Source organism: Canis lupus, chromosome 36 (assembly GCF_003254725.2).
Source record: "Canis lupus dingo isolate Sandy chromosome 36, ASM325472v2, whole genome shotgun sequence".
Lineage (NCBI taxonomy): Eukaryota > Metazoa > Chordata > Mammalia > Carnivora > Canidae > Canis > Canis lupus.
This window is the reverse complement of record NC_064278.1, coordinates 12,408,626-12,430,150: the sequence shown is the minus strand read 5'-3', so window position 1 is coordinate 12,430,150 and position 21,525 is coordinate 12,408,626. Positions and strand designations below refer to the sequence as shown.

General features: G+C 38.4%; 1 long non-coding RNA gene across 1 annotated transcript; it reads left to right on the top strand.

The window, feature by feature from the left end:
• The first annotated feature begins 335 nt into the window (after positions 1–335).
• LOC118350595 (uncharacterized) lies at positions 336–20,345 on the top strand. The gene is made up of 3 exons (XR_004804660.2): positions 336–542; positions 898–963; positions 19,442–20,345. It is a non-coding gene; the product is annotated as an uncharacterized LOC118350595 (long non-coding RNA).
• Positions 20,346–21,525: the final 1,180 nt, after the last annotated feature.

Genomic DNA, 21,525 nt, shown 5'->3' with positions numbered 1-21,525 from the left:
AGCCCCCGAGCCCGGCGGCGCTTCCCCGGCGAAGGCTCGGGCCTCGGAGACTGACGGCGCCCGGCAGCCAATCGGCGCGCCGCCCCGCGCGGCGGGGGAGGCCAATCAGGGCGCAAGGCCCAAGGCCCGCCTCCGCCCTCGCTCCGCGGGCTGGTTTCCGGGAGCGGCGGCGCTGCCGCGGGGTCTGGGCGGGGGGCGCGCGGGCGGGGGAAGGACGCGCCCCGGGGCGAGGCCGCGTGCGGGAGCCCCGCGCCCCGGACCGCGCCCGCCCTGCCCTTCGGCGGCTCCGGGGCCTCGGCGCCTCGCGGGGCGCAGCCGGGAGGGGCGCCGACCCAGGGCGCGCGCAGGCCCGCCCCAAAGTTGCAGGTGCACGGCCCCCCCGGCTCTCCCACCTGCACCCCGCGCCGGGCGCGCTCCGGGAGCCACGGCTCCAGAAGCCACGCGGAAAGAGGCTTTAAGCAGGCCGTCTAGCTGCGCGGGGCGTCTTTTGCTTTTGCTCTTTTTCCCCCTTTTTCTTTGGAAAACCACTGCCGAGCGATCCGGTAGGTGTGTGTGTGTGTGTGTGTGAGCGACACAGACCTCGGGTAAGTGATGTCATGTACGTTCAGCCACGCAACAGAAAAAGAACACGGAGGAGGCAAACTTTGCGCATCACTCTCTGCACCCCCCCCCCCCCCCAAGCTGGAAGGATCTGCCTTTGTGAAGCATTTCAGTGCCCTCCGTGCAAAAGCCTCAGAATGGTCCAGGGCCCTCAGCCTGTAAAGCTATGTTGCAGTTTAAAAGAAAAAAGAAAAGAAAAAAAAAAGGGGGGGGGGGGGACTTAAGTTCTACAAGAAGACTTTAGTATGCGTGGGTCTTTCCCCAGGTGACCGGTTCTGTCCTCTGCTCTCTCACAAGGTTGATGTGAAGGTCAAAAACCAAGCGTGTGAATCGGCTACATGATTGACAAAATCGTTGGAATCAGTATGTATTAGCTATGCTGCTGCTGCTGCTGTTTCTAATTATATTTTAAGTGACCTTTTTTTTTTTTTTTTGGCAATAATCACTCCCTTTCTTCATCTACCTTCTTTTTAAGATAACTCAATGAGTCCTGTGGTCCCCAAAATAAACCCTGCCTAAATTTTATGAGCCCTGGAAGCAAAATTTCATTGCAGAGTAGAGTGGTGTATTGCCATCTCGTCATAAACCAAAACGTGCGCACATCAGCACCATTCTTCCCAACTTTCCTGTGCCCCTTCCTCCCACCTTCAGTCATTTGACCAATCTAGTTTGGAGGCTAGACCATTTCTTCTTAAGGAACCAACTATGCCGAAAGAAGTAGTGATAAGTTTATTTTTTAGGCTAAAACCAGAAATATGTACCACATCACTTTGAATTTTTAATCAAGAGAAGGTTTTTAGTTGCCATTGTTTAGTATTTTTATGATTATTTGTTGTTTAGTATTTTTGCTGTTGTGTAATTTACAATCAATCCCTTCAACAACTACATGAGGTGATTAATAATGCAATGAAGTTTAACTTTGGTAGAAAAAGAAAAAAAAACAAATGTTTTATTTAAGCTTCATGGGGAAAAGAGTGGATATTTGAAAAAAGTAGAAATATTGGGATGACTGGGTGGCTTAGTGGTTGAGTGTCTGCCTTTGGCTCAGGGCGTAATCCTGGAGTCCCACACCAGGCTTCTTTCAGGGAGCCTGCTTCTCCCTCTGCCTATGTCTCTGCCTCTGTGTGTGTGTATGTATGTCTCTCCTGAATAAACAAATAAAATCTTAGAAATATTAAAAATTATTAAAATTGGAAATTGTAATGACAGTTTAGATCTCTGATAGAAGATAAGTTTAGGATTATCTTCCAGCAAAAGATTAATCTTGACTAAAGAATGTTAAATATGAAGATGTTACCAAACTCTAGAACATTGTATGCTACTTACAAACTCTGGGATGCGCATATACAAATATTTACATGATTTTTCTAGCCACTTCTCCATGCCCTGACAAGTATATTATATTTCAGGTATACTGTTTCTTCATGTTATCTTGTATTTTGCAATATAAATCCTGAAAATATAGAAGTTCTACATACCATATTCCTTAATAATTAAGATAATGAAATGACTCTCCAAAGAAGACGTACACATGGCCAACAAGCCTATGAAAAATTGCTCCACATCACTTGCCATCAGGGAAATACAAATCAAAACCACAATAAGATACTACTTTACACTGTTGAGATTGGCTAAAATTAACAAGACAAGAAACAACAAATGTTGGTGAGGATGTAGAGAAAGGGGAACCCTCTTGTACTGTTAGAGGAAATGCAAGTTGGTGCAGCCACTCTGGAAAACAGTGTGGAGGTTTTTCAAGAAGCTAAAAATAGAGCTATCCCATGACCCAGCAATTGCGCTACTGGGCATTTACCCTAAAGATACAGATGTATTGAAACATTGGGACACTTGCACCTCAATGTTCAGAGCAGCAATGTCCACAATAGCCAAACTGAGGAAGGAACCACGATGACCTTTGACAGATGAATGGATAAAGAAGATGTGAGATATATATATATATATATATATATATATATATGATTGATATCATATATATATATAATATATATATATAACCATATATATATAATATATATATAATATATATATATATAACCAATACATATATATATGATATATATATATATATCTCACATCTTCTTATATATATGATTGATATCATATATATATATATATATATATATATACACACACACACACAATAGAATATTACTCAGTCATCAGAAAGGACGAATACTTACCATTTGTTTCAATACGGATGGAACTGGAGGGTATTATGATGAGTGAAATAAGTCAATCGGAGAAAGACACTTATCGTATGGTTTCACCATATGTGGAATATAAAAAATAGTGAAAGGGACTATAAGGGAAAGGAGGGAAACCCAGTGAGAAAAAATTAGAGAGGAAAACAAACCATGAGAGACTCCTAACCCTGGGAAACAACCAAAGGGTTTTACAGAAGGGGAGGTAGGTGGGGGAATGGAGTAACTGAGTGACGGGGACTAAGGAGGACACTTGATGGAATGAGCACTAGATGTTACATGTTGGCAAATTGAATTTAAATAAAATATTTTAAAAATTATAATGAAATGACTATCTTACAGAAGCAAAAAAGTTAAAATGAACAGCATACATACAGATATAAAAGTAATATCTCATAACACTAGTGCTATAAATAAGCAGCTCTGAGCAAAACAGACCTGCACAATTAACAACCTACTACCATTGAAAACCATGAAATATTTCAAATGAATAAAGATGAAAAAATAAGGAAAACTTATTAAAGTAGCTAAAAGATTGATTGCATGCTGATGCCAGTTTATGTATTTCTATGAATTTCATGGGATGTATTGGTTAGAAAGTCTAGTGTTGGGCAGCCCGGGTGGCTCAGCGGTTTAGCGCCGCCTTCAGCCCAGGGCCTGATCCTGGAGACCTGGGATCGAGTCCTACGTCGGGCTCCCTGCATGGAGCCTGCTTCTCCCTCTGCCTGTGTCTCTGCCTCTCTCTCTCTCTCTCTCTGTCTTTAATGAATAAATAAAATCTTAAAAAAAAAGTCTAGTGTTATTTAATTACATGACTATTTAATTAGCTAATTATGTTGAATTAAATGATGTTTCCTTTTGGGGGGGCCTGCTTACGTATATCAGTTTTTCTCCCCATAGTGGGAGAATAACTCATCTTGTTAGTGGAGGAGGAGAAATTTGTTTGGGCACTCCTTAACTCAATAACTACTTGCCTAATTTTGGAAAATACATAAAATAATTTTATATTAATTGGTGCTAAAATCTATGTTTATCAATAATAGAAACTACTTCATTGGAGTGAGTTCTGACAAGAGTTAGATCTAGCATGCAGAAAACTGAATAAAAAGGAAAGAAATCAGTCTAGTTCCAGTTCTGATTATGACTGGGTGAGTGATTGCAAGTCACTTAAACTTCCCCAGCATTCCATATCTGTAAAATAGAGATTAACAACAAAATCAGACCTATAGCTGCTTTTCTAGATGTGAGGATTAATTTATAAGTGGAACTGCAAACCACAATGTAGCTTGTTGCAGAAAAGCCCTTCCCAAAGGTAAGGGCTTTTATCCTCTCTCCAATGGGACTGAGTTTGATTCTCATGATGGCCTGTTTGTCGTGGATATATGATACCTTTTTCTACAATAAACGTATTAAGTTCCAAAGAGGTTCTTTTACCAATTTTGTGATAAATTGACTATCAGGTACATTCATTTATTTGTTAATGTTGTCCAGCAGGAATGTTTTTCCCATGGTTCCTTCACTATGCCACTTCCAATATGGTTAGAAGTTTAAGACTGGCCACTTAATTTAAATGAAGGACAACCCATTTCATTTAATATTAGAGGTCAGTTGAGCCTGGGATAAAATCTATTTCCCCAAATAATATCATTAATTAGGTAACTTAAGCCACATAAAGCCTGTTTTCATATTTAAAATTCTAAAACATCTATAACAATAGATATTGCTCATGTTTATGTTAAAAGATTACTATTTAAGTCTTTGGTTTTAAAAGATTGAAGCAAAATTAAGATACAAAAACCACTAGAATGGAATTGAATTCTATTTAGCTCATCACAACTAGTATTTTGTTTTAAATTTATACCAGGACCAGTGTCTTCACTCTCTCTCACATGCACACATGCATACATAAATGGAATAGTCACTCATCAAAAAAAAAAAAACAAAAACAAAAAAAATAAAACAAACAAACAAAAAAAAAAGGAATAGTCACTCATCAAAATTTTATAGGGAACAAGACTCCAAACCAAGCAAATGTTCCCATTCCTAACCCAATACTTTTCTCACTGTATAATACCTTTCTCCTGAGATTTGAGAATTATCAATAGAGAGGGTGTCTTTGAAACTAAGAGAATGTAAAAAGATATTTGAGGATAAAATGTAGACAAAGCAGCAAGCGTAGAAGACCATTAATAATTATGAGAAAGTGTTTGTTTCGTTGTTATTGTTGCTGTTTTCGTTGGGAGTGATGGCAAAATTTAATCTGAAATCTAGGAAGATAATTAAAAGTAATTTGGTATCGTGGAATCCAAGAAAAGATAAATTTGCTAAACGAATGAAAGTTGAAGGATCCCTCGGTGGCTCAGTGGTTTGGTGCCTGCCTTGGCCCAGGGTGGGATCCTGGAGCCCCAGGATTGAGTCCCACATCGGGCTCCCGGCATGGAGCCTGCTTTTCCCTCTGCCTGAGTCTCTGACTCTCTCTCGCTCTCTCTTTCTTTTCTGTCTTTCATGAATAAATAAATAATTTTTTTTAAAAAAAGACTGAAAGTTGAATATATCAACCTAAGTACTGAAAACACATCATGGATTAATTGAAATCTTTGGTTTCTTTTAAAGGACAGTTCTGGCAGGGTGATTAGGATGAAAACCATTTGATCCACACAGAATGAGGAAAGGGTAGTTCCAGTGGGCATATTTCTAATATATTAGGAAAAATTATGTGATTTTAAGTTCAGTATTTTGAAATAGAGGTAGAGTCCATTTATACAAAAGGTTGTGTAAAGAAGTGTGATCGACAAAATCTTAAATTATTGAGCCTGTATTGTTGTTATTAAAATAATTTGCAAATATGCAGCCCTTTCGTGGGTACATATGTTGTAGAAATCAAACCATTACCAAAATTGAAGAAAAGATATTTAAATACCCTATAGATTCCATCTTCAGTTATTAGGATTTTAAAGTAAATTATTTGCCTGAATAAGAGAATCCAACCTCTTTTAATAATGAGTTTCCTTTCTCCCCTTTAGCCTTAATCATTAAAGAGCAGCTGTATATTACACTGGTCTATTATGCAATAGAAAAGTGGAAAGGAGACTGGTGTGTGTGTGTGTGTGTGTATTGGGGGAGGCAATGGCAGGTGGGTAGGAGAGGAGCAGTAGGAGCTGAGAAGAATAAAAAGGAGAGGAGGAATAGAGTTTTGAAGCATTTGCGTAGCACTTCTCCCTGGCTTCGTTAATCGATGCTTCTTTCAGAAGCCACTTAAAGCAGAGGATGGTAAAAAATTAATTTTAAAAAATTAATGGCTCCTACATTACCACAACACAATGCTATTTAGGTGCCTAGTATAGTGCAAGGAGCTCAATAAATGTTTGATCAAGGAAAAAATGAATGTATAAATGTTGCATGGGGATATTTTTAGGGAGAAAGGGAGGGGTTGCTGAAACAAACTGGTAACACTTAACATGGTTCTCGTAATTATGACTATTTTAAGTTTACACAAATGAAATCTTAACATGTCATTTTATTTTGCAGGATTTCCCAGGGCTTCTGGTCAGATTACACAATAGAATGTGTCCTCTCCTTACACTGAATCTTCATTTTCCCTTAGCATCCCAGTCCCTCCCCATCAGGCTTTTAACTAATTCTCCAGGTGTTTTAAGGTGATTAGGAAGTGTGGCTGGAGAAGGATCCTATCTGCTTGGGAGAAGAGTGCTAATAAAAGGTCAAAGCTGAGTTCCTAGGGACTGTGACTGCTGAAGCTAATAGCATGAATCATCATTAGCTCTTACTGATGCCAAGTCATGCAAGTCTGTGAAGTTCATACAGAAAGAGAAATTTCGATCAATAGGACTTTATGCTACCATGCAGCTTGATAATTACTTTCTAGAAATTAAGTTTGTAAAGCTTTTTTTCTTTCTTAAAAAATATTCTTCGTTCTGAAAGCCTGCCTTAGTCTTTGTAACTACAGTGCAAGATAAACCAAAGTGTCTTCCTTTAGCAACCTTTTTTTAAAATGTTGCATTACTATGGAGGTTGGCTGCATGCATACTTTATATTCAGTAACCTTTGGTGTGTATTTAACAGTGGGATAATATCTCATACCAGGATTGATATTTTAAATCCACTTCTCTGCGTGTCTGTCTACAATGCTAAGTCACAAGCATATTTCAATATTCTGTTTGCAGTCTGTTAGTATACTGGCTGTTGACCTGGTAATTCTAGGGGTAGGTAGGCTATGTTGTTATGTTGGTAAGTGAAGCGTGCAAACCATCCCCACTTCTGTTCTACTGTATGTTGATAACACAGAGACCCATGAGCACAATGGAACACCTTTGCATTCACTGGGAAAAATATAATACACTTGCACATCTCAGTGTCAAAGTCCTTATATAAAAATACCCAAGAAAAGGGCAGCCCAGGTGGTTCAGCGGTTTAGTGCTGCCTTCAGCCCAGGGTCTGATCCTGGAGACCTGGAATCGAGTCTCACGTCAGGCTCCCCGCATGGAGCCTGCTTCTCCCTCTGCCTGTGTCTCTGCCTCTCTCTCTGTGTCTTTCATGAATAAATAAATAAAATCTTTAAAAAAAATACCCAAGAAAATATTTTATGCCCTTACTATGTCAAGATATGTATATCTTTAAGGCTTTAAAATGAACCAGGGAGGTGAGAGCATGTTTATGAGCCTAACACCACAGAATGTAAGTTACTTTGCATTTACTTTGGGCGCAGTCATGCCCATTTGCCTTTAGCTACCAGCAGAAAAGACTTTATTTAACCTGTGATGAAAGAAAGGAAGTGGATGTAAATTTAAGTGATAGAAAAATCTAATTTCCTTATTAGCATTCATTTAATCATAAAGTGAAACTCTGCTTTTGCATTTCAAAACTTTCTTAAAATCTAGCTTACATAAATATTAGAAATCTTATAGTCTAGATTTTTATGTCCCAGTCTTACAATCCTTTCTAAAATACTTACAGCTCTATTCCTCTATAGATGATTTTTCTCAACCAAAGAACCTGAATCCTTAACAATTTATGTGAATGTCTCTGAATAAAAAACTCATTTAAAAAACATAATAATGGCTTCTATTTTTGTATCCTTCAGTGCTTTAACTGAGATTTTACGTGTATACTCTGTATTCAATTTTTTTCTTCATTACACTCACCAGTTAGACATATCTAGTACTTGACTTGAGGACTTCATTCTTAGAGAAGCAATTCTGATTATATATCAAGGACTTTTCAACTGAGACATTAATTATAAATATTTATACCCTGGACATTGCAAAACATGGCTGCACAGGGTAAGAGACTTCAGATTCCCAACGTGATATACATTTGTAACATCTCTTTTAGGCTTTAGGTACTCTAGAAATATGTTATATTAGATATACTGTTAATACATCTAAGAAAGATAGATGACAACATATTTTACTTTACTTGTATTTAACTATCTCCCCCTACTGCCTCCTGGGTGGTCAACTCTCATAAAGCCACTGACCTGTGATTTTTAAGTCTGTAGTGTAAATCTCCCTGAATAAATCCAGTGCTAAGCCACATGCCATCTTAAACCCTTCTAACAGCACCCAGGGTTACATCCTCTGGTCAAGTATGCTAAGGATACTGTAACAGGACAGCCCATTAGATGCTATATAAAGTCCCAAGCATTTGTAGCAACTTGGAAATCCCTTAACAGAACATTTAAGTCAAGTACTTTAATGTAACTGATTAGCGTCTTTTTAGTCTTTGAAAGAAATGTTAGGTCTGAGAATTAAACAGGAGACCCTGGAATCTAAAAGCAACAGATCGAATTTGAACAGGAAGATAATTTCCAACAGCTGGTATTGGCACTAGACCATAGATCCTTTTTGTTGGGCTTTAGCCTCTGGGGGGAAGAACATCATGATTTTCTGAAGAGTAATAGGATAATTGCATGAAACACAATTTTAGATCAGCTAAAAGAAGAAAAGAAAGACCAGAAAATGTGCAAGTATCATTCTTTGCTTGACTTTTAATGAGAAACTAATGAAAATTAACCATAAATTCATTAATCTGTTATATCTATATTCACTGGAAGGGAGTGGCTAGTATACAATGATATAAACACAAATAAGATACAGATTTTTATGAGGGTTTTTGGACATTAACTAAGTAACGGTGGTATGAGAAGACAAATGCTAGTTTTGGTTAACAAAGGAAAATGTATTTAACAAAAGCACAGTTTGGATCATTTTGGAAAACTAAACCACAAAACCTCATCCATCCCATGCATGCGTTCATTTATATCAAGTGGGTAATGGCAGGGAAGTTTAGAGAGTTTTGCTTTCTAAGAAATAGAATGAAGTAATTAAGAATGGGGAATTTTAGAGGCGCAACAACTAACAGAAAGTTGAAATTCTAGGTCTTATGGGATGTGTGACCTGGACACATTACTCATATCTTTGTGCCTTAGTTTCCTCACTTATGTAAAATAGGGATAATAGTAATATCTTATTCTTAGAGAGGCTTTGAAATTTAAATGAGATAATAGATTCTGAGAGCTTAGTATCTGAAAGATAACTTATCAATATATATTACCTACGTAAATAATTGTCATTATTGTTAATCAGATCCCCAACATGATACATTTGTAACATCTTTTTTATTGTCAAACCAGCATTATTATTATAAAATTGTGGTGATTGACTTGCCTCAACTTCCAACCATTCTTTCAAAGATCGATCTAGTCTTACAGCTTTTGCTCATGCTTTTCCCATTAAAGCCCATATGTTTCTACATTGCATGTGAATTTCAGGAGCTATTTCAATTTCTTTCTTTTTTTTCTTCTGGGAAGTCTTTCCTAAAGTATTTGTTAGGATAGCTATCCTGCAACAGATAAACCTCAATATATCAAAAGTTTACTATAATAGAAATTTATTTCTTACTCATTCTCATTCTATTGGTATAAGGAAGAGGAGAAACAAAGGGATTTGCTCCACACAGTGCCTTTCATTTTCAACACATAGTTTTCAAAAGCTATCTATGATTCTGGGAGTCAACATGCAGATTAAAGTTGTAATATGAGGTAGGAAGGATTATTCAGGTGTAGCACCTGCCATTTCCATAAACATTTTATTGGCCAAAATTTAATGGCATAGCCATATCAATTGCAAGGGAGCCTGAGAAAGGCAATCTAACTATGTACCCAGAGGAAAAATAAATGCTTTTATTAAACAGTTCATCAGTTTCTCCCACAGGTTGCCCTTTTATAGTTTTAGTCAAGCCTCACTATGATCAAAAAATAAACTAATTCCCAACCCGATACCATGTCTGGCTCAAAAGCAAGTTATATGTGTGCTGCATGTTCTTCTCATAAACTATCAACCAGAAGACTAGTTATCTACTGTCCCCAAACCCAGTGAACAATGGCACACTTAAAAACTACTTTAGAAATGAGAATAATGGGAGATACTGAGGGGACATTCATTGACAGCAATCAAGGAAACTTTATTGTAGGTTTTGTGAAGGTCTACATATTACAATAGCTAAAATCCCCAAACCAACAGCTGGTGAGAATCTGGTATAACAGGAGCTCTCATTCATTACTGGTGGGAATATGGAATAGTTCAACTACTTTGGAAGACAGTTTGGTGAGTTTCTTACAAAGGTAAACATTGCTATGCTTTGTTAGATGATATTTGTAAACCACATCATCAATAGTTATGCTCATTGGTATCTACCCAACTATTTTGGAAAGTTATGCTCACACATGTTTAGGCCTACATACAAATGTTGATAGTAACTTTATTTATAATCACAAAAATTGAAAGCAACCAAGATGTCCTTCATAAGTGAATGAATAAGCAAACTACAGTAACCCATATAATGGAATATTATTTAGAGAGGAAGAGTAAAAGTAATGAGCTATCAAGATATACAAAGACACGGATGAATCTTTAATGCATAATGCCAAGGGAAAGAAGCCAGTCTTGAAAAGTTAAAAGTGTTATTTCATTTACATGATACCCTAGAAAAGACGAAATGGTGGAGATATTAAACAGACAGATAAGTACTTGCCAGAGGTACAAGGTGGGCGGTGCAGAATAAGTGAAGTGCAGGGAAATTTTAGGTTGGTGAAACTATTTTATGTGACATTACAATGGTGGATACATGACAGGATGATTATTAAAACTCATACAATTTTTTTAAGGTTTAATTTAAATTCCAGTTAGCTAATATACAGTGTAATATTAGTTTCAAATGTACAACATAGTGATTCAACACTAATCTAGTGCTCATCGCAAGTGCCCTCCTTACTCCCCATCACCTTTAAAAGGTGCTCCCATCTCCTATCCCCATACCTACCTACCCTCTGGTTACCATCAATTTGTTCTCTAAAAACTTGTAGAACTTTATAGCAGAAAGAGCAAAACTTAATATATTAAACTAGAAGGAAATAATTTAGGGGGGTGATGAATCCCAGAATGAAAGTTATATAAATATATACTTGGAAATAGCAATTACCTCTTGATTATGAAATTACATTGACTTTTAAAGAAAGTTATTTTAAAACATCAAAATGGGGGTAATGGGCACCATTATATAAATTCCAAATCTTGTTCAAGGCATTTCTTGGCTTATACAACTTCCACTACTCAAAATTCAGGCTTTCAGAGACTTCTTCCAACCTCATCATTACTAAAGTATAATGCCTTGAACACCTTCCTCACCAAGATCAACACTCTCAAAGTAAGTTTCCACAATTAGAGCCACTGCACACCTCTCTCACTTCTGTCTATGTCTTCAAAAAAATCACAAATCAGGAAATGGTGTTCTTCCTACAAGTTGTTCCTTCCAACTGTCACCACTTAAGGCCATCATCACTTAGCTACCAAGTAAATTCGTACCAGGCTCCTAGCTTGCTTTTGGTGCAGAGCAGCAAATAGCTGTGGCCAAGGTCATCCACGCTTTCCTTGGCACCGGAGCTGCTGGATGTCTCCCTGCTCTGATCCACCCAGACTGCCCCGCAGTTTGGACAGGAAGGATCCTCACTTCATTTTATTTTATTTTTTTTCTCAGCTTAGAGTATAGAATTCACTTTATTTCTCTTTTATTTTGCTCTTATCTCTTAAAAATGATGCCAATTTTTGGATTGTAATATTACAACACATCCCTATTCTACAAAGGGATTTATTGCTCCAGAATTGTTTGTCAAACACATCTTCAAGACCAAAATATTTTTGAGTAATTCTTTCATTTTTTATGAGTTTATTTTTAGAAAACTATCAAGAAAAAAAGATCTGCCTTACTGATGTACCTACATCCTTTTCTTTTGTTAGTTTTGTTTTGAAGTGATTATGAATACTACCATCAGGGTTTCTGTCAACAAAATCTAGAAAAGGAGATATGAAGGAGGTGCCAATTTTTTGGAATGTGAAAAGGGCAATCTATAGAATATTCCATTTTCTACTCTCCTAGCAAGCACTCAATGCTTTCACATCCTTTCATTTCCAAACATTTTTTTGGCAGATAAGTCTAGTACTATCACTGTCCTTAGGCTACAGCTGAAACTAGAAACCCACGATGGACTCTCTCTGGTTTCCATACATGTTTGCTTTGGTCATTCAGTATCTTAAAACCCTTTAAATGCTGACCCCTAACATTTGGGAGATTTAACATAGAAATTCCAATTTCTGGCTTATCTGTTTTTTAAAGAGGGTTGTCTGTCCACACTGTCCACATTCTCCAAAACAACAGTAGCCTTGTACTAAGAAGAAGCTGCCCCTTCTGATAAGCTAAGCACACTCCAGTTTGACACAGGGTTTGCTGCTCCCTTTTGCTAGTCATGGAAGGTGAATGTTAGTTAGTTACTACTCATTACTAAGCTTACATTTTCAAATCAGCCCTCATCATATTTAGAAGTCCTGCTTGATCTCACGGGCATTTGTGTTTGCTACCCCTGACTTTACATTTTCAGACCTATAGGAGGCAAGCAGCGTACCAAATCTATACCAAGTTTCTATGTCCTGTGTCTCCTAGGCTAGTCTGTGTTTCACTTGTAAATCCAAAATTTGAAAGGGATAGAAATGTGTTCAACTTCTGCAGTTTCATCTAAAATGAGCAATGTATTTAGGAAAAATATAATGATGGACCAACCACCTAAATTACCTTTTTTTTTCTGCAAAATGAGAAATGTCTGGTGAATCCGGGAATTTTTCTTTCTTTATTTTTTTTACTCACAAGGAAAAGTTATAGAGTAGTGGAAAAAATAATAAAAAAAATTATACTTAGAAAACAAGCAAGTGGTATTCACTAGCTGTGTATCTTTGGGCAAGTCACTAAACACACGTATGAACTTATCCATAAAATGCATACAATATCTTCCCTATCTCTCAAAGAATTCTTTCAAGGCTCAGGTAGGATTATGAGAGTGAACAGGCCTTAAAAACATGAAGCTCTTAATGTGAAGCATTGTTTTAAAATGAAAAACAGACTCTCAGATGTAAATGAATGAATGAAATTTAGGCATTTGTCTATTTTTTATTGCTTTTGACTGCATTAGGCAGAATAATGTCCTCCCTAGAGATAAACACGTTATCCTCAGCCCCTGTGACATGGCTAAAAGGACTTTGCACATGTGAGATGTTGAGATGGTGTGATTATCCTGGATTGCTATTATGCTGACCTACATGAGCCAAGGATTGTATGAGGCTTCTAAAAGCTGGAAAGGGCAAGGAAACAGATTCTATCCTAGAACCGCTAGAAGGAACTCTCTCCTGTAGATATCTTCATCTGGGGATTTCTGACCTCCAGAAATGTAAGAATATAAATTTGTCTTGTTTTAAGCCACTAAGTTTGCAGTTATTTATTAGACAAGCAATAGAAAACTAATGCATCTTCACAGTATTCGGAGTCTAAATATTTAAAATGAAAGGGAAGCATGCCACAAGCAATATCGTATTTCCTGTATTATATTATTTGGAAATTTGATTACTCTTGCTTTAATCCTGGTCCCACATGCCTTGGGCACATTTACCTCAGCACACTTGTTCTTTATCCGATTATCCTATTCCAATTTTCACAATCAACATCATGTTCCAGAGGCATTATTTTCCCTCTCCAGTATCTTATCTAACTCTCCTCTTCTTGGTATCTAAATATTTCCCCAAATATTGCTTCTTATTTTGTTAAGGTGAAACCAGAACAATAATCTCTGAAAGCTTTTGGGTTACTCACATTCTTTTTGACTTATGTTACTTGTTGAACATTTATTTCTATGGTTCTCTTCTATAAAGTTGTGGTTATTAGTTTGTCAGCATCAAACATTGTCTTAAATCCTGAGCTCAAAAATACTACATACAAAATTCAATCATTTATTTTGAAAACTAAATGCACTGTCATGCTCATGCACAATTCTGATGTTTTCAATTCATCAGTCTTCATATATTCTGTGTAAGCAATTTCAGCCATATCCATATCTATTTTGTGTGGATGAAACCCAAGTCAGTGCTTCTGGTCTTCTAGCCTTTAGCTGCTTATATTCTTATAACTGAGAATACAGACATGATAAAGACACATTTTCACAGCCTCAAGATGTTCGACAATTTGTAGTATTTCCAAACACAAAGGAAATAGAAAGTCTAGGCACCTGAGTCAGTCTAGGCTACTGAGAAGGATGTTTTCAAAATGACATATGATGATTGAATTGATCTTGAGAGTCACACATGAGATATGAGTTAATCTACAGAAAGGGTCTTCAGGGAGAAAAGACAGCAATAGGAAAAGAGAGATAGAGAATGAGGGAGAAGGAGCGAGATATGAAACAGGGAAACAATAATAGAGAACAAAATTAAGGATGATCATGAGATTGCTGAATTGAGTCTGTGGCCATCCCACTCATTTAACACATCACAATATGTAGACATACAAACATACACAAAAGGGCAATGTTTGTGGAGAACCTCAGCCTGCTGTATTTAAGGTCTTTGTGGAAGAGCAAAGAGCAAACAAATTAAAAACAAATAGCCAGAGCTCAAGAGGAAGGTCCAGATTCTAGAGCTAGGGACATAGCAATGGGATTATTCACATGAGGTGAATATATGGAATATATAATGACAGAAGGAAAGAGGGCTAAAAAGAAAAGTCTAAATTCCAAAGAAAGATACTGGTGAAGCTGCCATGGCAAATGCAAAGAATGAACCACTAGAGTTGGAAAAGAACCAGGAAAGATGTGTATCAGTGAAGCTAAGGTTGAAGATGGTTTCAAGGAGGGTGTAGTCAACAGTGTCAGATATTGCAGCAAATTGAAGTGAATTGAGCCAGCCCTCCTATTTCAGGGGCTATTTTTGAAGTAACCAGATCTGGGAAGAGTTTGAGGGTCCCCAATTGGGGGACCAGGTCAGTGACCTCTGGGTGAAGGAAAGGATCTCCAACACAAAACAGGAGGTAAAAACCACAAGACCATGAAAAGCACCAAGATCCCAAATACTGGAAACAATGAAAAACATTGTCACGTCCAGGAAGGTCAATAAAGGGTATGAAAATATAGTCATAGAGCCAGGAGGACAAAGAAAGGTACTCTTAGGACTTGGAGACAGAGCAGTATTGAAGTGTCAAGGATCAGAGACAGATTGAAAGTGGTCTTTAGGCTCCATAATGAAGATGTCACTAGTAAGAATTGAATGATTCCAGGTTATAGTTGGCTGAACCATCTATCAAAGATGAGAATCAACTGCAACTAAAAATTGTTTTCAGGAAGCTTCATTGTGAAAGAGAGGAGACACATTGGAGCTAATGGAGTATGCATAATTAGAAAGTGTGGTTTTGGGATCCCTGGGTGGCGCAGCGGTTTAGCGCCTGCCTTTGGCCCAGGGCGCGATCCTGAAGACTCGGAATCAAATCCCACGTCGGGCTCCCGGTGCATGGAGCCTGCTTCTCCCTCTGCCTATGTCTCTGCCCCCCGCCCCCGCTCTCTCTCTGTGTGACTATCATAAATAAATGAAAGAAAGAAAGAAAGAAAGAAAGAAAGAAAGAAAGAAAGAAAGAAAGAAAGAAAGAAAAAAAGATGTTTTCCTTGAAGACAGTAGTGTTCAGGATATGGAAAAACAGGTAGAAGCTCTGGGAAATAGGAAATATAATTATGGAGCAAGATCTCTGAAGAGGGGAGGCAAAAGGATGAAATCCAGAAGAGGGGAGGCAAGTTCAACAATAATTTAGTTTCTGAGATTTCTGATATTGGGGAAAAAAGAAAAAGAGTAACTTGTAGTTCCTGTATTTTGTCCACAATAATGATGAAATGAAGTAAAATTTAAGTGTAGTATGAAAGCCGTGTTGCACCATTTAGAGAAGTTTATGCACAACACATTTATGCCTATACATATAGTGCAACACATTTTTCAAAAGTCTAAGCTCATTTAGGATGACAGATCAACAGTTTATTTTTAAAATCAGCTTAGAAAAAGTCAACTCTATAATAAGGTGACACCTGAGTCTATTAATTATATATCCTATTTAGTGCATCATAAGTCACTTATTTATTTGATGAGGAAAAATAAACAGCTCCTCTTTCATAGGCAGAATTTGTTCCTTTGTGTTACCTAAATTCTTTCACCCTATTACTCAGTGGGTGCTAGTAATTTCATAACCAATAGAATTGAATTAACTTGTTAGTTAATATGTTTGAAGTGTAGTTCAACAATTAGAATTCAAATAGGCTTTAGAAAACACCTGTGTCTGATTAAACATCTAAGCCAGGTTTTCCTATAAATATAATTGCATTTCAACACTTGAAAGAAAAAATAATTTATCCATTTATATATTAACACTATCTATATTCTGCTCCACGCACCCAGGTTCTAAGGGACCACTTTCTTGTTCTCTTATCAAGAACAGAATATGAATCATCTTTTGACACAGAGGAAGGTCTGGATTGAAAGTAAAGATCACACCGGCCAAAGCATCCCTAGATTTTTGCATCCATAAGCTTAAATAGGCACCCAGTTTGAGTAAATGTGAGAAAAAAATAGGGAACACACAAAACAGAGAGAGAAAACTGTAGGGCTAAATTAACTTGTCTTAGATGGCCAGGTACCAAGAAGTATTTTTGCAAGAGGTGGGGGCAGAGCCATAGCATTTGGTGGCAACCGCAGTAACACGTTATGTGATCCATGGCTGTCATATACCACAGCCTGCCTCCCAAAATGTGGAGTTTCCCATAATCTTCTCCAGCAAAAAAGCAGAGGTCACAGCTAATACAAAGCAGTAGATACTGCTGATACCAAACCATTTGTGTTTGGATTTAGAATGCTTTTTTGCCCAGCACATTTATCTAAAAACACTAATGATCCACTTTTGGAAATTGTCCCTTTTCCCCTCAGAATCTGGAGCTAGAGCTAGAGCTTTGCCAATCCATTGGTAATCTGTAGTCTCACCATTTTTCTGCTTTCCACATTCTCGTAGATTTAGCAGCAATTCTCCAGTCTCTGGCGTGGCATCTTGAAAAACGTCCGCAAGTGACTCTGAGAATAGTAACCAAGTCAGTCGTATCCACAGAGCTCTCACCTAGGCTTTCAGCTTGTCCTAAATTCTCAAAGCTGAATCCTGTTATTGTAGCCTCTCGCCCACCTTGTGTCTCCCACCTGGGCAGCCTCCTTATCCTTCTATGGTTGAGGGCTGCTTTGAGCTCTCAGGTGTTGCATGGGTCTTCAAGGTTGATTGAAATCCACCAGCCTACATTCCTAAGTCCTGCGATGTAAAGTGCCTGCCTGCTTGGTCTCCACTTTGCCTGATGCTAACTCCTGAGTCTGAGTACTGCAGTACTTTTGGGAGTTCCTTGAGCTAATTGTTCAATCTCCCAGGTATTGCCTACAAGTTGGCTTTAACTTAGATTCATTAATACATATAAAAATATCTATGGAGACTTTCTAAATGAAAGGCTTAAGCCATACAAGTACAAATCTTAAAGAATAATATTTTTTAAAAAGAATAATATTAAATAAAAAGATACCAAAACCCAGATGTGGTTGGGTGCCTGAAAGTCTTGATTTTTTTAAAAAGATTATTTATTTATGAGAGACACACAGAGAGAGAGGCAGAGACATAGGCAGAGGGAGAAGCAGGCTCCATGCAGGGAGCCTGATGTGGGACTCAATCCTGGGTATCTAGGATCACACCCTGGGCTGAAGGCAGTGGTAAACCACTGAGCCACCTGGGCTGCCCTTGATTTTCTTAAGATTTATTTACTTATTTTGGAGAGACAGCGTGAGTGATACAATGGGTGGGGCAGAGGGAGAGAGAGAGAGAATCTCAAGCGGACTCCACACTGAGCCCCCAGGGCTCGATCTCACGACCGACAGTGCTATCATGACCCAAGCCAAAACCAAGAGTCGGACACTTAACTACCTAAGCCAGCTCCCCAGTTGTCCCAGGTCTGGATTTCCTTTTATCTCATTGTGGCAGAGGTTCAGTTATATGCATATTTTAATTTTCCTCCTGGGCCTCAGATTGGCTCCATTTCGCAGGCTCCTTTACAGGTAGGTGTGGCCATGCCACTAGTTCTGGACACTGAAGTAGAGGCGAAAGTGACACACCCCACTGACAGGCCCAGTCCACAGAAACCTCCCTCTTGTGAGCCTCATTCTCTTCTCCATCCCTGCCCACCAGTCAAGGGGATTCCAGGGCCTCAGAGGAACACAGAACCACCACTTGGAAGGACTGAATTTTTGAAGGAGTTTATGGAGCAGAGTCCTCACCAACCCACTATGGATTGTGATATAGCAGGAGTTAAAAATTTCTTGTCTTAAACTATTGAGATTTCAGGGTTTATCAGTTACACCTGAGGTTACTGACTGTTACCATTATATCTAAGGCCTTTCTTTGCTTCTAAGTTTTCAGTGCTAGAATCTAAACCAATCCATTTACTGATCCTCACTGATGGAGCACCAGTTCTGCTGTTAAGCCCTTTACTTTTTCTCCATCTCTTCATTATCACCTTCATTTAAATCAAAAACAAACAAACAAACAAAAAATATCCTTTAAGCTATTTCTCTGGGTAATTTTCTCCCTACTACTTGCCACATATCTCTACTTCTCAAATCTCCCAGATTAATTTAGGCACACTGATTTTTGGCCAGTGTCCCCATGGTGTCTCACAGCTTAGTGTGATCTGCCACTTTCTAAGTGGGTAACCATGGGAAAGTAGTTAAAGCCATTCAAGACGTAAGTTCTTGGGACGCCTGGGTGGCTCAGCGGTTGAGCATCTGCCTTTGGCTCAGGTACTGATCCTGGGGTCCCGGAATCGAGTTCTGCATCAGGCTCCCTGCACGGAGCCTGCTTCTCCCTCTACCTATGTCTCTGCCTCTCTCTCTCTCTCTGTCCCTCATGAATAAATAAATAATATTTAAGACATGAGTTCTTTACCTAGAGATGACGACATCTCAGAACTATGTTGTCAAACCAAATGAACATCAGTTACCTTGATTATAAAATCATGGTAGTAAGAGGCATTTCATATACTTTAATATGAGTAAGTATCAAATAGATATCAATATTTTGAAAACCTGAACTTTGGCAAAATACGGGCATTCTTTATAAGTTTTTCTTTCCTTCTTTTTTATCCCCTTGCCTTATATTCTTACCAATGTTTGGAGACAAAGGACTGAAGATGTTTCTGCAAAGTGCTGTCATTTGGTGCCCACAGGACCCTCTGACATTCACTCATTCCTTCATTTGTCAAGTATTCATCGAGTACCCATCAGTTACTCCCCTAAGGAAGACAGAAGCAGGACGCCAGAGCTAATGAAAATAAAAAGCTGGAAAAGCTGATGGGGGAGTAAGTGGCTACATACCCTGAGGGCAGGAGGGAGATGAAAGGGAGGACCTTGGGGGAAAACCTTCCGCTGGATCTTAGTTGAAGATTGCATTGAAAGCAGAAGCTGCCCCAATCCAAGGTATGCCATTTACACTCACAACTCTCTTCCTCCTGCCTTGGAATAAAAATATCAGTGGAAATTATTCTGTAAATGTGGCCATTATGTTTTACTTCTGCTGATATTGAAGTTCGTTCCTATTCCCCGAGGACACAGGGAAAGGTAGAAGGGAGGCAGTGGTCTGGGCAGGTTGGAGACGCCTGCCTGGAATTTAATATTTTCTGTAGGCAATCTCTTCATGGGTAATTGAAAGTGGGCTCTTTGAAATGCTAGTGATTTAATACTTTTCTTATGAATTAAAAAGTAGGCACATGCTCTGCCTTTATTCTTTATAAAGTAGCCATTTAAACATCTTCCAGTGTTGGAAGTATTTCTGGCTTCAATATTTCAGAACTTTGAAAATTAAAAGGTCTAGTATTTAGGGCAAATAGTCCTTGTCCTGTTTCACATAACCAGGGCTGAACCATTAAAGTCCTGACATTTCCTGGCACAGGCACAAATGCTGCCATGTTTTACAGCCACACGGAGAGTGAGGTAATCACTAGCAGCAGAGGCATTGATGTCTTTCTCTAAGTTATTCACAATCTTCAGGTCCCACATGTGCGGATTCCTACCTGACATCTCCTCTCTGCCACATTCAATTGCTTTTGTTAATTTCATCGATTTAAAAAAGAGCAGTTCTGCTTTCTGCTTGCCTTTAAGGTAGGCGGCCGGATTGATGTATTTCCTTCACTCCCATTCCCTGCGGTTGGTGACACTTTCAATAAATAATCTTATTTTTTTGTTCTCTACTTTGCACTATAAATGTCTTTGGAATGTACAGGCGTAGGCACCTGGCTGCACTCATGGTGTAATATATACGTGCACCTGTGTGTCCATGTACAAACATACATATACACGTAGATACACTCACACAGGAAAAATACAATGTGCACATACCTTATAAATATGTAACTTCGGTATGATATAAAAATTCATATAGTCAGGCACATTACTGGCTCATACTTATATGTACAGATGTGAACATTTCATGTACATATTTTTACAATCACAATGAAGTGTTGGGAAGCCAGAAGGATGTAGAAAAGCCATATTTGATGAGTCTTTTGGTCAATTAGGACTAGTATCAGTCCCTGTCTCCTCACTTAAAAGCTGGGAAACTTGGTAAACTCAGTCAAATAATTTAACTCCCTAAGGACAAACATTATATGGTCTCATTCATTTGGGGAATATAAAAAATAGTGAAAGGGAATAAAGGGGAAAGGAGAAAAAATGAGTGGGAAATATCAGAAAGGGAGACAGAACATGAGAGACTCCTAACTCTGGGAAACGAACTAGGGGTTGTGGAAGGGGAGGAGGGCGGGGCGTGGGGGTGACTGGGTGACAGGCACTGAGGGGGGCACTTGATGGGATGAGCACTGGGTGTTATTCTATATGTTGGCAAATTGAACACCAAGAAAAATAAATTTATAAAAAAAATAATAATCTGTATATTCTTCACCAGGGTTAATAAAATCTTACCTCTTATCATACCCCTGAGGTATTTGTAAGTATTAAATAAGATCAAGGACCACAGTGTTCATCCTTGCTGTGAGCTTGAAACGCAGAAAAAGAAGAATGTTACCTGCTACTGGTTTATATTATTTTTGTACAGACATGCATAGCCATTCTCTAATTAATGGTAATTGGTTCCCTGCCTGTCTATAATTTCTGGTTAATTAGTGGTTAATCCAGACCTCCGTGTTTTAAAAATTCTTGCTAAAAAATCTTCCCAAACCAGTGGACTCTACAGGTTTTCTAAGTTT